Source organism: Pinus tabuliformis, chromosome 6, assembly GCF_031772625.1.
Source record: "Pinus tabuliformis cultivar Carrire ecotype Pingquan chromosome 6, CPIR1, whole genome shotgun sequence".
Taxonomy (NCBI): domain Eukaryota; kingdom Viridiplantae; phylum Streptophyta; class Pinopsida; order Pinales; family Pinaceae; genus Pinus; species Pinus tabuliformis.
Genome location: NC_142292.1, coordinates 1,266,204,048 through 1,266,222,332, shown reverse-complemented (window position 1 = coordinate 1,266,222,332; position 18,285 = coordinate 1,266,204,048).

Sequence of the window (18,285 nt, the reverse complement as noted above, 5' to 3'; positions counted from 1 at the left end):
AATTGTTGCAATTTTCAGAAGGAGTTCCAACTATCCACTAAAACTATGAACTGAAATATGCGACTTAAATCTTCCCTCATTGAATCCAAAATCGTGAATTTTTATTTGTCATAGTGACTAATTTTTGTCGTGACTTTTCCTATATTTTCCCCTACAGATCGGACTTCCTCATTATAGTTCACATATGCAACTAGTTTATATGAAGAATCTCCCCCTGCTCTTCAAGGCCTTAACAGCCATTCCTGCCACATGACATATTGGGTTATCATTTGAGGAGATGGTTGGTCATACTTTCACTAAGCATGTTATTCTTCATTATCTCCCTCAATTTGCATGAAAATATTATGATTTGTGGCATTCATACTTACTCTATTTTGTAAAATATATCTCTACATGGTATATTTATACATAGTCAAAGGATGCCATGCGGATTATACTTATGCATGTCTTCATATGTCCAGGGATTGGATGAGGCTGTAGTTGGACTAGATGGCCTATCACCATTAGAACCAATTCTTAATGGAAATTTGATACCAGATGATCAATAGGACTGAAGCATACATCATGGTCCACCGATGATTCAATAACAACGTATTGGTATTACAAATTATGCATCAATCATGATCACATCCTAAAAGGGAATTAATTGGCTCAAGTCACTATAAACATAGCAAAAGACTTTCAAATCTAGTCATTAAAATGAAGGGATATATAGGCCTTATCACAAACTCTTGAGTAGTCGTATCACATTCTTGAATTGAATACATGTAATAATGTCAAGTTGGAAGCCACATATCACAAATTGTGAAATTGTACATCGCATTTGCAGAGTGTAATGATATTGCAAGTGTGATCTACGATTGTGACTTGTAACTCAAAGGCCTTACTGAAATCCACAACTACACTATCACATTTCAACTATGCAATCAGATTCCAACTTGTGATTACACAACTATCCTATGGTATTACTCCTTCATCGCACATCTTGTGCAGAATTCATAACTAAATCCAACCTCCCTATCTATGCAAAATCCACCTGCGATCTATGACTTTCACACCCACAATTACATCATGGGTCAACTCTGCAAATGATTGACTTCCCATAAAATTTAGCTTGGGGAATACCAAACGTCAAGAAATTATATAGGTAAAGGTAAAGGTGAAGGCGGTTTACCAAGATGGAGCCAATGGCATATCCCGTAGTATGGATAGTACTAGTTCCCAGGATGAATGAAGATTGGGCAAACCCAATTAGGTACCCGTTTTAGTACCATAACTAGTATTACCATCATCCGTGAAGATTATAGATTGAACATAGGTTTACTTACATCACACCAACAATGGAGAAGCAACATCCAAGAGAATAAAACTTGAGATTGGTTCAATATGTTGAAGTGGTTCTTATTTTTATAATTGCAACTTAGTGGATCTCATCTACATCATGATTAAGAAGTTTTTCCAAAACATCTGCTAGATGTTATCATTTTTTTGGAATTTGTAAGCATAAATTGTAAGGTAGCAACTTCAGGAAATATGCCATTTTAGTATAGTCACACATAATCTAAAACTTATTTCAAGCATTCAACTAAGTGGTAAGCTAACACACCCAGAGACATTTTCGTATACATGGGATCTGAAATGTCAAAGGTTGTAGTTGGTCCTAATAGCACCATTTATCAACTTTCAACACATGTTCTAACCCATCAAGCAATGAACTTGATATGCAGGTAATGCAATTTTCAAGGAAACTTGAGATTAACCCATGATATTTTGCATATTTTTCATATGGGTTTCTTTCTTAGAGTTGAACCAAATCAAGCAAAAGTTTGGGGCAAGTTTTTATTGGCACCACCATATAATTGAAGCATTGTATATACTAATTTATGATGACTTAATCACATTCTAAAAGAGGCTACTAGATTTCTCATTGAAGAGGTAAGCCACGGTAAATCATTAACTGAAGAATAAAAATGTGACCATAAGACAAGGAATAGGACAAATGGTGACCTAATCACAAAAAAATGAGTCAAATTGTGATTCAATTGCAGAGTAAAACCAATATGTGACTTAATCACAAATAGGTCTCAATTGCAAATAATGAAGCTAACATGTGATTTAAATCACAAACTGGGGTGATAAACTGCAATTTCAATGACATCATCATGTCGTATATCGATTTTCCTACCATGCTCAACTATCCAAGTAGACATACCATAAATGAAAAATTGAAATGCATATTTGTTTGGATATATGGCATGATGTTATGACTATCATACCTTGTCTACATAATGCATACTTTTACATGAGTATAGGAGATCAAAAATAAAAGAAGGAAATTACATTTGCCCTCAATGTTAATATCATTTATATTCTATTGGTTGAAACTATTCTCTACAAAATATCACTGAGGATATCATCAATTATCAAAATGGTAAGGGAATTTGTGCATAAAGAAGGTTTTGTTAAGCCTCATACAACTAATGGAGTTACACTAGAAAAATGAGGGGAAAGTTGCTAATAGTGAATAAGAGGAATACAATTTCCTATAAAAAAAGTATACCCATACATAAAAATTTGTTGAATATGGAACTGAATTGGGTAGCATAAAATATGTAAAATACAATTTGACAAAGATTCTTCGTTGAGTTATTCATGGTGCTTCTAAATGTATTGGTGTTAAATTGGAGTAGACACTGCAACAAACTTCATTCAAGCCTTCAAAACTATGATGGAGCTGGAAACCATTGACACATTCAATTATTCAGTCTAAGGTGAATCATTTTGATGGTTAGGATACAAAGGCGTACTAAATGATCCAAAAATTCTAGTATGGACCAAACTTGTAGTGTAATATCAGTGGATCATTTCTAATTTTCTCAATACTAACCAATTTTGAAGTACATGGTGCCATGTTTTCTACACTATCACAAAGAAACAACATGGGACAATTTAACTCATTAGCCGTATCTTTCCTAGAAAATACATTGGTTACATTGAGGTCACATATTGAAGTTGGATGATCAATATTAGTATCAGGATAAATTTAATATTTCAGGATTTGGATAGAGCTTCACTGATAGAGACTACTGTCAAATTTTTTTTCCATAATGTTATAATAAAGTGTTTAAATTCTTATATAATATGTTATGTATTTAAATCTAGGGCTAGTTGGAGAACTTCCTTTTGATGGATCATTTAAGAGATGATCACAAAGTTCACATGCTTGAGAAATTCACCGTTCACTATCAAAATTTAAAGTCAAACCCACTCGAAGTCAGGACTACATTTATAATGCCAATTGTATTCAATTTTTTTGGACAATTTTTTTGTCTACATTTTGAAGTGTTTCTATTAAACATAGCCTATGTATTTATAACTATTCTAATGGAAGATGAAAACTAAGCTATAAGCTTTAGTTATTTCCTCGAGGTGGGGATAATGGTTAGAAACGTATTTCGTACGAGCATCAAAGATTGTGACAAGGAAGTTCATGATAGTGGTTACAGACTAGTTGCACACAGAGATATGGCATTATTTTCTCAAGTGGTGGAAGAAAATACTTAACCTTTAGACAAGTAGGACACCTTGACTACTTTCCTAATTTTATAAATACCAATGAAGGGAACATTTAAGCACAAACCAAGACAAGAGTCATAGAAATGAAATTGATTGATCAAATTTGGTTTCAAAATGAAATTAAATTTCAAGGCCATAAAATCCTTCGGGATTTTCTCTATTGATTTGAGAAATTCTTATTCATGATAAATAGAAAGACACTTGTTACACGTTTTCTTCTTTTATTATAATTAAATTCTTTCATCTTTCATCCTAATTTTTGGTTGTGTGTTGCAGGGTTGAAGCTACTAACAGAGTTGCACTTGCTATGTGACTTTACTATAGTAAGCTATGGACATGCTTAGGAATGACAACCATTAGAAGATGTGGGGGAGTTACATGAAGAAGTAAATAAGAATAAATTATAGTTGACACATCATCCATCATCCATGAAGGCACACCATAAATTTATATTTATTATTTCTTATCATATTGTAATATTTTCATCATATTTATGAAAATAACAAATCATAAAACTCATCCAAAATCCATTTGGAATATGAAAAGGTCATATGAAAGCTGAATAGGTCTTGAGGTAATTAAGGATTCATGGGGAAGGTGAAAGGTCACCTTCCCCCTTTCTATAAATGTATCCTCATGCCTCATTGAAGGGGAATTTTAACACTTGAGCTAGGTTTATAATTAGATAGTTATTTTGTGCTTAGGGAGGTAGAAGCACTCCTCTCTTAACATAAAGTAAGGTGAGTTGTGGTGAGGATTGAATTTTGGTCTTAAAGATGGTATGAGTAGGTTACATTCTACTACTAGATCTTGACGCGCCTGTTGGACATGTACTTGAGTTTGCATCATGATTAATGAGAAGTCCTTCACTTTTCGCATTGATTCTCGTGCACCTTCATGGTGGTCATAAGGACTATCCAATATTTCCATTGGTTTTGGATGTGTCCTTAATATTGGTTGTACATTTATGAACTAATTCATACCTATTGCATGTATGCTTTCTTTTGAATCTTTTCTTTTAATTCCATGTTAATGCTAGTAACCTATTGTGAACTAGTTTGCAATTAACCTCTAATATATTCTCATTCATGTATGTCTTATATGGCTTTATATAAATGAATCCACTTGAGACATACTCGTTCTCATTGTTTTTTGTTATACTCTTGTGCTTTGTGTTGGCATTATGATTCTGGTTTGGCTCTATGGTACAGGTGTTGTACTTGATGGCAACTCACTCAAGTGGCAAAATTCTCTTCAGGCTCTCAAAATGATGGAAAATAAGAGGTTTGCAGGTGCATCGTTCAAAAGGTGCGGACCCGCAGGTTCATTGTCCAGGAAGTGTGGACATACCCGCAGGTTATCCGTTCATAAGGTGCGGTCCCCCAGTTCACTCACTCCAATGCAAAGAAGCGCGCTCTCGTGGGGTCTCTTATGTTTGACCCTTGGTATTTAGCCCGTTGTTCATGATCCTATGGTTTTGGCCCATGGTATAGGATCTAAATTATTTGAACCCCTGTTTGGATCCCTTGTATTGGTTTTCGATGGTTTTGTCCCATGGTTTGAATAAGGGCTTGCCTATAAAAAGGAAAAGAGATCACTTGGCTAGACACTTGTGAAATTTGAATATCTTAAGATCTGAAAGTTTGGGTAATTGGTTATAAAAGCTAGATCTAAATCAAGAATAAAATTTAAGGCAAATCTATTGATAAGTCGTGATCTCTCGGGCGCATGCTCAGGTCTGTGGATCTGACTAACTGTGGCACATTGGATGATTGATAATTTGGCCCTAATCAGAGGTTCGCAGGCGATCCACGGCGTGAATGCAGGGGTACGCAGCGCAGGAGAAGGCGCAGTCTAGGGGTACGCAGCACCACAGAAGGCGCAGTGCGAGATACACAGCACAGGAGAAGCCGCAGTGCGGAGGTATGCAGGGAAACAGAAGAACAAGTTGCGGAGGTACGCTGTGAGGCGGGAAATTCAGGTGCAGATCTGAGCAGGAGTACGCAGGGAAGCAGAATGAGTGGTGCGGAGATACGCAGAGCAGTAGACTGACCAGGTGTGGATCTGCACAGTTTAGACACATAAGAACTATGGGTATTCGCAGGCCACTATTGGTGAAGTTGCGGACCTATCTTGAAACATTTGTTGGCTGTTTTTTATCAATTGCTGCAGATTTCTGGGTTTAGATTTCTGGTATTACTTTTCTGTTTACAGCATTCTGAGAAGTTGGGTGATTCATTGGTTGATTGTATAAGGATATTGGGTGACTTGCATGTACTTGATGATTATTTGATCTTCTTGGATCCAGTTTGAAAATTAATGAAACGTGGTCCCTAAAGAAGTAAAAGATCAAAGGGGGTTGTAGCTCCCTTCCAAGAGAGACTGGAAAATGAGAGAGAGTTGTAGCTCTCTGCAGGTTGCAGCCTGCGTACTGGTAAAGGACTGCACCAGTACAAAATCCTTGTAAAAGAAGTTTCTAATTGAAAGAAGATAGAGACATATTGCAGAAGGTGGTTTTCACCCACATTGGGTTTCCACCTTATATTTGGCGTTCTTTGGTGTGCTCATCTATTTTTCTTGTTCTTGTTCATTATTATATGGCACTGACATACAAATTAATGATCAATATCTAAAGAATAAATTAAAGTATAAATCTGGAAGGCATATTTAAAAGAATTTGATAATACTAATTCACCCCCCCTCTCAGTATTATTTCCAATAATTGGTATCGAAGCAGGTTCTTCAGAAGAAGCTTGATCGCTTGAAGACGGATCTTTCATCATGAGCAACTACGAGAGGGAAGCATCAATCAGGCCACGAATTTTTGATGGGAAAAACTTCGTTTATTGGAAGGTAAGAGTTACTGCCTATCTTCAATCCCTTGGTACAGAAGTTTTGGATATCATAGATACAGGGTATACTTTTCCATCAACAACTCCTACAGATCCGGCTAAGAAGAAGAAATATGAAACAAATGCAAAGGCGGTTAATACTCTATTAGGATTCCCATCTCAATCAAAATTTATTATTAAAGGTAATGAAGTTTAAATCCGCAAAAGAGACATGGGACAAGATTGTTCTGAGCTATGAAGGAGGTGATCAGGTAAAATGAGAAAAACTTCAAACCCTTAGAATTCAGTATGAAAATCTCAGGATGTATAATGATGAAAGTGTGGCTAACTATTTTCTTCGTGTAGATGAGATTGTTAATTGTATGAAAAATTTGGGTGAAGAAATAAAAGAGGTTGTTGTGGTTGAAAAAGTTCTAAGATCTTTGTCCCCTAGGTTTGAATCTAAAGTTTCTGCAATAGAAGAAAAAGAGAACCTACAAAGCCTTAAAATGTCATAGCTACACGGAATTCTAACTGCTTATGAAATGAGGAAAGGAGGTCCATCAGACAGGAGAGAAGCTGCCTTCAAGGCTTCAAGCAAAGGAGAGTACTATGAGTCAGGACACGTGTCAGAAGAAGAAGAAGAATCAAATTTTGTCAGAAATCTTCAACGGGGTACTAGTCATTTCCAAGGTAAGTTACCTTTCAAATGCTTTTCTTGTGGAAGAATCAGTCACTATGATGCCAAATGTCCTCACAAGGGTAAGATTGACAAAGGGAAGGAACCTGTTAGATGGAACAAGAAACAGAATGCAACTAAGGAAAGTTACTACACTCATGAAGACAGTGATGGCCTATCAAATAGTGACGAAGATGAATGAGGTAATGATTATAAACTTTTAATGGCCTTTGAAGATGATGATTACATGGACGCTATAGATGTAGATGGTTTTTATGAAGATATTTCTCGACTCAAAATATGTTTAGAAGAAAAAGATATGATCATTGATACTCTGCAATTCCAACTTGATGAAAAAGAAAAATATCTTGAGAGGTTAGAATGTGAAATTGTTGGCCTTAGAAAATAAATTGAGAAAACAATGGCTCTTAACCTTAAATTTGTTAAAGGATCTGAAACTCTGGATGAGATTATTAATGTACAACATTCTCCACTAATCAAGATAGGTCTGGGTTATAATGGAGAAACATCTCAAGCATCCACCTCAAAGAGTTATCTTGATGCAGCAAGGAGGAATGAGCAAAAGCCCAATGGAGATCACCAGGTAAGGCAGGGACGAATTACATCAAGAACAAACAAAGACTACTAGGTAAACCAGGGGCAATCCATCTTAAGGGTGAACAAAAGCTACAACCAGCCACAGGTAAAAACTTCTCAATTTGCTTCAAGAATGGATGACAATAGAAATTACAATCATTTGGCTGGGAGATTTGATAATCGCAGAAGTTTCTTCAATGGCCAATGTTTCTCTTGCCATAACTTTGGTCACAAAGCAGCTCAATGTGTTGCTTATAAGACAATCATGACTAGAGAAGCTCAAAAACAAAGAAGTATGACTGGGATTACGAAAAGGAACTATAACAACTTTTCTGCCCTTGAAAATGAAATTGAATGTTCTATTTGTAATAACTTCAGTCATGAAGATTCTGAATGCAGGAGCAGGTTTCGGCAGACAAAGGAACAAGCCTCAAGCACCAGAACATGGAGAATAAAGGAACCAAAAACAGAAAGATGTGGGATAGCATTTTATGCAGAAGGAAAAGAAAATCTATGGTACATCGACAGAAGATGTTCGAAGCATATGACAGGTGATAAAGAAAAACTTGAATCATATACTACTTTAGAAAAGGGAAAGAAAGTTTCTTTTGGAAATGATACCCCTACAACCATAAAAGGAAAAGGCACTGCTCAGTTGAAAGAAAAGGTCAAAGATGGAAATGTTTTGTATGTTGATGGCTTGAAGCATAATCTACTAAGTGTCAGTCAGATGTGCGATCAAGGAACAAAGGTAATATTTCGATCAAATGGATGTAGTGTTCATGATCTTGATATAGGAAAAACAACGATCAAAGGCAAAAGAACTCCAAAGAATCTATACATATTTGAAGAAGGACAACAACAATGCTATTTGAGCAAAGATGATGAACATTGGTTATGGCACCGGAGGTTGGGGCATCTAAGCTTTTCACAAATAAGGAAAGCATGCAAATACCAGGCAGTTCGTGGTCTTCCAGATATCAAAATTCCAGACACCACCATATGCAAATCATGTCAGTTTAGTAAGCAAACCAGAACTAACTTCCCTAAGAAGGAAGGATCAGCCAACAGGCCTCTTGAACTAGTACATACAAATGTATGTGGTCCATTTAGGACAAGGTCACCTCGAGGAGAAGAATACTTTATATTATTCATTGACGACTTCTCTAGGATGGTTTGGTTGGGACTTATGAAACACAAGGAAGAAGCATTCGAAAAATTCAAATCTTTCAAAGCCTTGGCTGAAAATGAATTAGATCACAAAATTAAGTGCCTCAGGTCCGACAGAGGTGGGGAGTTTACCTCAAATGAATTTTTCAATTTCTGAGAAGAACATGGAATAAGAAGGGAATTCTCTACAGCTAGGACTCCTCAGCAAAATGGAATGGTGGAAAGGATGAACAGAATGGTCCAACAAATGGCTCGTGCTATGCTTGATGAGTCTGGGACTCCCGCAACCTTTTGGGGTGAAGATGCTTTTGCTGCAGTTGTTATTCTGAACAAAACAATTGTCCGAGTGAACAGCACTCAAACTCCTCATGAGCTCTGGTATGGTGAGACTCCATCGGTAAAGGATTTTAAAATTTTTGGAAGCAAATGCTATATTAAGAATAATGATGAACAGCTTGGAAAACTTGAACCTAGAGCAGATGAAGGAATTCTCCTTGGTTATTCTCCCCACAGCAAAGCATATAAGTGTTACAATAAAAGACTTGGAAGAATTGTTGACAGCATTGATGTAGTGGTTGATGAAAAAGGATACATTCCAAGGCAAGTAAATTATGAAAATATCGAAGAAGATGAAGACTACTCTCCAAATCAGATTGATGATGAAGAAGAACCTCAAGAGGCACCAGAGGAATAGATAAGGATAGAAGAGAAGACTCCATCCAGGTACGTTCAGAAGAATCATCGAGAATCTCAGATTTTGGGGCAGAAAGAGGCAGGTGTACAAATAAGAACAATTGAAGAAGCCTCAAGCTATTTGGAATTACTCTCCTCCACTAAACCACAAAATGTAAGAGTGGCATGCAAAGATGAATGCTGGGTCAAGGCAATGGATGAAGAACTTGAGCAGATCGAAAAGAACAACACTTGGGAGTTGGTTCCTAGACCAAAAGATAAGAATGTCATAGGGACAAAATGGATCTTCAAAAATAAGTTGAATGAAAATGGGGAAGTAATTAGAAACAAGGCCAGACTTGTTTGTAAAGGGTATGCTCAACAAGAAGGAATAGACTTTGAATAAACTTTTTCTCTCGTTGCTAGACTTGAGGCCATCTGAATGTTCGTTGCTCTCTCAAGCTTTTAGAAGTTAAAAGTATTTCAAATGGACGTAAAATCAGCCTTTCTGAATGGAGACTTAGAAGAAGAAGTGTACATTGAGCAACCAGATGGGTTCATCCTTGGGAATGATCCAAATCTTGTATGTAGACTAAAAAAGGCTCTCTATGGTTTGAAACAGGCTCTAAGGGCTTGGTACTACTGTTTGGACAAATATCTTCATCAAAAAGGTTTTTCAAAGGGATCAGCAGATAGCAATCTTTATATAAAAATTGAAAATGACAAATTGCTAATACTTGTTGTGTATGTAGATGATATTATATTTGGCAGCAATGAAGAAGCTATGAGTCAAACCTTTGCCTTGGTAATGCAGAAAGAATTCGAAATTTCCTTGCTTGGAGAACTGACATATTTTCTTGGATTTCAAATCCAACAAAATGAAGGTGAGATCTTCTTGTCTCAAACCAAGTATCTCAAGTAGATTTTGAAGAAATATGGCATGGAAGATGCAAAACCAGTATGTACCCCCATGGTCACGGGATGTAGCCTCAGTGCAAATGATGAATCAGCAGCAGTGCATCAACCAACCTACAGATTTATGATTGGAAGGTTACTTTATTTGACAGGTACCCTACCAGACATCATGCATGCAGTGGGAATAGTTGGAAAATTTTAAGAAAATCCAAAGGAAACTCCTCTTAAGGCAGTGAAGAGAATTTTCAAGTACCTTCAAGGAACTCAAAACTATGGCTTATGGTATCCTAGAGATACAGATCTCACACTTCATGCTTATACAGATGCAGATTGGGACGGAAGTGTGGATGACAGGAAGAGCACAAGTGGTGGTGCATTCTTTATGGGTTCCAGATTAGTATCTTGGTTAAGCAAGAAACAGAGTTAGATTGCTTTATCCACAGCTGAAGCGGAATATGTAGCTGCTGCATCTTGCTGCACTCAACTCCTTTGGATGATGCAGACCTTACAGGATTTTCAGATCACTTGTACTCCACCTATCTCCATCTTGTGTGATAATACAAGTGCAATCAACATTTCAAAGAACCCAATCATTCATTCAAAGACCAAGCACATACCGATCAAGTATCACTTTCTCAGGCAACAAGTGCTTGAACAAAAGGTCAAGTTGGAGTATGTTCCTTTGAAGGAACAAGTTGCTGATATACTCACCAAACCATTGCCCAAGGAGACCTTTGAATACCTAAGGCAAACGCTGGGGGTTGTTGATGCATCATCCTGTTGTTGAATCTCATCTGTTTCAGAGATTGTTGTACGCAAGTTTCATATGCGGCATACGCGTACATTTGCTGGGTTGCGGATTGGTCGAAGATTGAATGGTAGAAGTTCAGGGAAAGCATATAATGTATTGTTGGCATTATGGTAGAAGATCTTGGAGGAAGTATAGAAGGAGATCATGGATGCTGATCTGAATAGTGCTGCAATATGTCTCTATCTCTTTCATGGTCAATTATGGTGTTTGGTGGATTATGGTTCTTCTTGAAGAAATTTCTTTCCTTTTATAGATCTGGTTTATAGTCAGGGGGAGCATAACCCTTTGCCCTTGATGTCAAAGGGGGAGAATGACATTGAGGATCTTGAGGTTTCCATCAAGCCCAAAGGGGGAGATTGTTGGCATTATGATTCTGGTTTGGCTCTATGGTACAGGTGTTGTACTTGATGGCAACTCACCCAAGTGGCAAAATTCTGTTCAGGCTCTCAAAATGATGGAAAATAAGAGGTTCACAGGTGCATCGTTCAAAAGGTGTGGACCCACAGGTTCGCCATCCAGGAAGTGTGGACATACCCGCAGGTTATTCGTTCATAAGGTGCGGTCCCCCAGTTCACTCACTCCAATGCAGAGAAGCACGCTCTCGTGGGGTCTCTTATGTTTGGCCCTTGGTATTTAACCCGTCATTCATGATCCTATGGTTTTGGCCCGTGGTATAGGATCTAAATTATTTGAACCCCTGTTTGGATCCCTTGTATTGGTTTTCGATGGTTTTGTCCCATGGTTTGAATAAGGGCTTGCCTATAAAAAGGAAAAGAGATCACTTGGCTAGACACTTGTGAAATTTGAATATCTTAAGATCTGAAAGTTTGGGTGATTGGTTTTAAAAGCTAGATCTAAATCAAGAAGAAAATTTAAGGCGAATCTATTGATAATTCGTGATCTCTTGGGCGCATGATCAGATATGTGGATCTAACTGACTGTGGCACATTGGATGACTGTTAATTTGGCCCTAATCAAAGGTTCGCAGGCGATCCACGGCGTGAGTGCGGGGGTACGCAGCGCAAGAGAAGGCGCAGTGCAGGGGTACGCAGCGCCACAGAAGGCGTAGTGTGAGGTACGTAGCATAGGAGAAGGCGCAGTGCGGAGGTATGCAGGGAAACAGAAGAACAAGTCACGGAGGTACGCTGTCAGGCGGGTAGTTCAGGTGCGGATCTGAGTAGGGGTACGCATGGAAGCAGAACGAGTGGTGCGGAGATACACAGAGCAGTAGACTGACCAGGTGCAGATCTGCACAGTTTAGACACAGAAGAGCTACGGGTATTCGCAGGCCACTATTGGTGAAGTTGCGGACCTATCTTGAAACATTTGTTGGCTGTTTTTTATCTATTGCTGCAGAGTTTTGGGTTTAGATTTCTGGTATTACTTTTCTGTTTACAACATTCTAAGAAGTTGGGTGATTCATTGGTTGATTGTATAAGGATATTGGGTTTGCATGTACTTGATGATTATTTGATCTTCTTGGATCCAGTTTGAAAATTAATGAAACGTGGTACCTAAAGAAGTAAACGAGAAAAGGGGGTTGTAGCTCCCTTCCAGGAGAGACTGGAAAACGAGAGAGAGTTGTAGCTCTCTGTAGGTTGCAGCCTGCGTACTGGTAAAGGACTGCACCAGTACAAAATCCTTGTAAAAGAAGTTTATAATTGAAAGAAGATAGAGACATATTGTAGCAGGTGGTTTTCACCCACATTGGGTTTCCACCTTATATCTGGTGTTCTTTGGTGTGCTCATCTATTTTTCTTGTTCTTGTTCATTATTATATGGCATTGACATACAAATTAATGATCAATATCTGAAGAATAAATTAAAGTATAAATCTGGAAGGCATATTGAAAAGAATTTGATAATACTGATTCACCCCCCCTCTCAGTATTATTTCCAACACTTTGTACTTCAAGCTATCAATCATTGGTTGATTTTATCTCCATTTTCCAGGAATTTCATTCTTTCCATCACTCTAACATCTCTACATTTGATAGCTAGGAGTAAAACATACACAGTGGTAGCCAGACCCACATATCAGATGGGGCTCCTATCCTAAATAGTGCGAGGTCTTATTGGGACCTCACAATAAGGAGACCCCATAACCATTGGCAATAATTTTTTCCCCGTCAATATTTACAAACACTCAATGTTGAGGCACTAATCACCAATAAACTGCAAGCACCCACCTAGTTGGAAGAAACCACTTCGAACTGGTTTTCCAAATAATGATATGTTTGGAAGCCCTAGCCCTAAAATGGTTTCCCACCAAATGAAGGAAGCCAATACTCCCTATACTAACAAGCCACCACTTTCCACTGAAGGCCCCAACCAAATCCTTGTGGACATCGTTTCATGTATTTTCATACTAGATCCACTATTTTTTTTTCTCAATACAAAACTCAAACCTTTACTAACTCAACATGTTCAACAACATGACAATAAAAAAATCAAATTGTAGCTCAACAACTCAGCACTTGCATCATATTCTCACTGGAAAAACCTGCATAGATAAATTTTCCAAATACATTTATGACAATTCATGTCAATAGAATACATACACAAGCTTATACATGGCATACATAAAATCTCTTTCTAGCATTCAAAATCGTGCTCTCTCTACTCAATTTGAACGCAAAAACATCAAAAACCTTTCTTCAGTGCAACCTCTTCTCATCAATCCATCTCACACTAGGAACATATCAAATTGATAATACTTTAGTAGCAATAAATCCTCACTGACAGAGTGGAAAACATATATATATTAAAATCTCTCTAAGCCATACATCACATACTAGCAATATAATCACTCCCTGCTTAACATATGCATTGAATGTCAAATCCTAGTAGCATATTATAACTTCACTTTGACAACAATATTGTCCTCAATAAAATAGCCTATATTCACAATAATTCCCTCACACATACATCAACATATATAATCCTTATACATGAAAACCTTAGTAGCTCTGCTCAACAACTTGACCTTCTCAGTTCACAGCAACAATATACACCATTGAATCTCATAAAAAACATCAACATATGAAGTAATTTATCTACATAGGAAATACATCAACTTTGTCCTCAACACATAACACTGATCTCATCCTGTAGAACAAACATAGTCCAAACCCTAGGAGCAACATATACTCTAACATCAACTTGCTATCAACTTTAGCAATTCAATACATTGATCTCTTTGTAATACAATTCCAAAACCATGATAATACCTTGTAGAAACATATAAAAACATTAACCAAACTGAATGATACACCTTAAGCCTCAACAACATACTCTAACTTCTTTAACACTCAACCATTCGAATTTTTTCTAACTGTACATGACAATTATAATAGGATATGAACCATCATTTCTTAAGGAAATACACTGGAAATACATATGACAATCCTAGGCTCATGATAGGAAATTCTTGCAGCATATACATACATTAATATTGTCATACTTTGATCATTAACACACTACTAAAATGGGACAAGATACATGCCATAGCCAATACTTTGTCTACCTAACATGTACATTCAATGTCAAATCCTTTCTACAATAAATCCCTCATACAAACCCTAGCAATATACCAACTCAATTATACATGAAGTATACATGGCATCAATGACAATATCATCCTCAGTTCAATAAACAATCATCATCAACACATTGTCATTCTTAATAACTTCAATAATAAACCCTTGTGATAAAAAACAATCACAACTTTGTCACAACACATATATCAACAACAATATAGGAAACATACTCAGTCCCACTGACTTAGATATACAACTTTATTAACCATGTGCATATAAACAATAGTGGTCCTAAATTTTTTTTAGCAATAAGCAATCACTCAGCTTTAGTATCTTTTAGACAAGAGTATTTCAAACAAGTAATATCAGAGATTTTCTCAACTATTGTGCATTCAATCATTTTACTGATGGAAACACATTATGATTAGATATATAACAACAACACCATTATCACCATCTCAATGCAAGCAGTAGAACACTAATTTAAAAAAATACAATTATCCTATCATTTATTAACAACATCTATTCACTGTGGCAAAAGTTTTGTCATGGGTACACCATACAAATTTTCAATCTCATTTTCAACACATATTATTTTATCTACAATACCATAATCACTTGGTCAACACTAGTTGAACCACCACGTGCATAGAACTAACTATACCCTCTTACAAATAATATCTTTAAGAGCAAGGAAAGGGAAAACATTAATGCAACAACAAAAAAACAAATTAGATCATATTGCAGTAGAACCTATGCCAGAATAGATCTAATGAAATGATATTGGTCCCCAACCTTCACGCATAGTAATTGAGCAAGTGTACAACTACAATCATACTAATTCAGTCACGCATCCATACAAAAGGTTCTTAGCATTTGATCATAGCATACACAAAGTCACAAGTGATCAAATTGAAATTAGGCTAGACTATAACAATGTAACATAGATCAAACCTAAACTAGATGGTACCTTTTCTAGGACAAACTAACAATTCTAAGATTGGATTACACATACATCTGAACAACATCATGACCCCTATACCAAAACAAAGAAGGACATAGATCATATTCGCTCAATTGGATGCCCTGTGCAAGAACAAATTCATCCACATATAATTATTATCTAATCACTCAGATGAATAACCATTTTATATGCGATGGGGGTTATATATACACATATCTTGGAGATCTCATCATGTTGACCGATCAATTTACTGTGTGAGATAACCAACGTAATCGTTGATGGTTTTATGAGTCAACAAACACATTTTAACGTCAACGTTGTAATTACCATTGGAAATTTCACTGGTAAGACGCCATGGTTTCCATTGTCCATGCATAGGTCCATGAATGATGTTTAACTGACAACGAATCTAGGTTTCAAATTCTCTTTTGACAGTGGAAATTTGGGATGCCAAACTACAAACACCAATTGAGCCTATTTAACTATTGTTTGTCCCCTAATTTGGGGAAAACTTAAAATTCATTAGCTAGATCAAGAATACCATTAAACACCTAAATCATCACACCTTAAAGCACTATTCTAACCATTTGCAGCATAAACAACCCATTAGAACCATGTACAATCCCACACAACCTGTTTGTCATCAATTCCCAACACAAGTTGACTCATTGTTGACATCAAGGTGAACAACATACTGCCAACATTCAATGCTTTATCACTAAGTCTCCATCCTTCATCATCAGTTTATATTACTTCTTCCTCAAAAAAAATTTACTCATTAGGGATTTAGACTGACACAAAGGCCCTAACTTGTCCCATAAAGCCTTTGATGTAGCTTCCCCTGAAACATTTAATAATACTAAATATGAGAGACACAATGATATTGTGCTCTTTTTCTTTCTATCCAACTTGGTATAGCCTTATGTTGATATCTCTATTGGTACGGTACCCAAATCCATAATGATCCACTGATCTCCATCCACCAAAAAATCTTCCATTTTGATCTCACACAACTAAAATGGCTTCCCATTGAATTTTTCTATCTCTATATTTGAACTAATTTCAATAACATTTTCACCACAATAATCACTTTTGTAGATCTCCCACTATAACAAGGTCTACACAGGCTTGAGCCAACCCACTTAGCCAAAAAAGAATCACTTTGATGCCAAAAGTACTCTAACACCAAATGTATGTATTAAACTTGTATAATTAATAATTCTTTCTAAATATATTCTTATTAAAACATAAAAGATGGAATAGAAAACAAACATTAACACAAATATTTTATCCTCGAAACGGAAAATGAGGAAAGTCAACAATGATTTTCAATCCCACAACATCCATGAATCTACAATCCATTTACCTTAGATTATAATACAATTATAATTCCTTCAATGAAACAACAAAACTTTGTGAAAAAGACCATGTGCCATAAAGCAAATTTTAGCAAAACTATGTGTTGAAAATTGCTAAAAGTGAATCTAGAAATTGCTCCCTTTTTTATTATTTTCTATTTTTTTAAGGGAATTTCCTCTTATCCTCTAAAATAAGATGGGTTGGTTCCCTCCTTATGACTCACACAATGTTCCCAACCCAACATACATAGGGTGGCACTAGTCATGCAAAGAATATGACACATACCCAACATGCCTCTTTGGCTATTTTTTGAGCATCAAAGTTGAATCTAATAGGGACTATACTTATCCAATTTCATTCTAAATGTTTAAGGTCCACAATAAAATGGAGGACTTACAAAAATCCTTAAATTCATGGTCACTACTGGACTTCCTTTCAAGAAATAAAAGGGGGTCCTAAGACTAAACACTCCCCAAAATTACAAATTTTTTAGCTATTTGGTACAAAATGTCCTTTTTTACATGCTAAAGATAATTCCCCTTAAGCTGGTATAGAAACATCTTCTAATCTGAGACCCATTGAGATCCTCCAACCTTTTTATCATGGGTATTTGTGATCGAGGATAGGGGTTATTCATAATATAACAAGTAAGCACAGTTGAAAGGGCTAATTCTACATTGTAGACTCATTCTTATGAAGATTATCACTAGTAATGCATCATAATTTATCCATGACCTTCATCTCAAATTTATATAAAATATTCAAGGACTCAACATAACAATGGAATTAATGTAATAACAAACAAAACTACCATTTCATTAATATAATAATATGTATACACTAATTTGAATTGTTGTATCCTAAAACTGAAGAAGGGAGAACCACTCTCCACCCAATTGCAGGCACAACTATATTGCACTCTTTCTCGTAGCTATTCACCCCCGAGATAGATTCGATGCCTTGTCAAAAAGCTTCATTTAGGGGTTCACATCACTCAAATTAGGGTAGAATACATGAAGGTCACTCCCTAGATATTTCAACTACATGACCCTAATACATAAGAGAAGGGATTGCAACTCCCTGGTGCTTGAGACCTTAGATGACAAGAGTCCTGTCAACTCACTTGGTCTTGAATTTAGGGATACTCCATGCATAATCAACATATATACAAC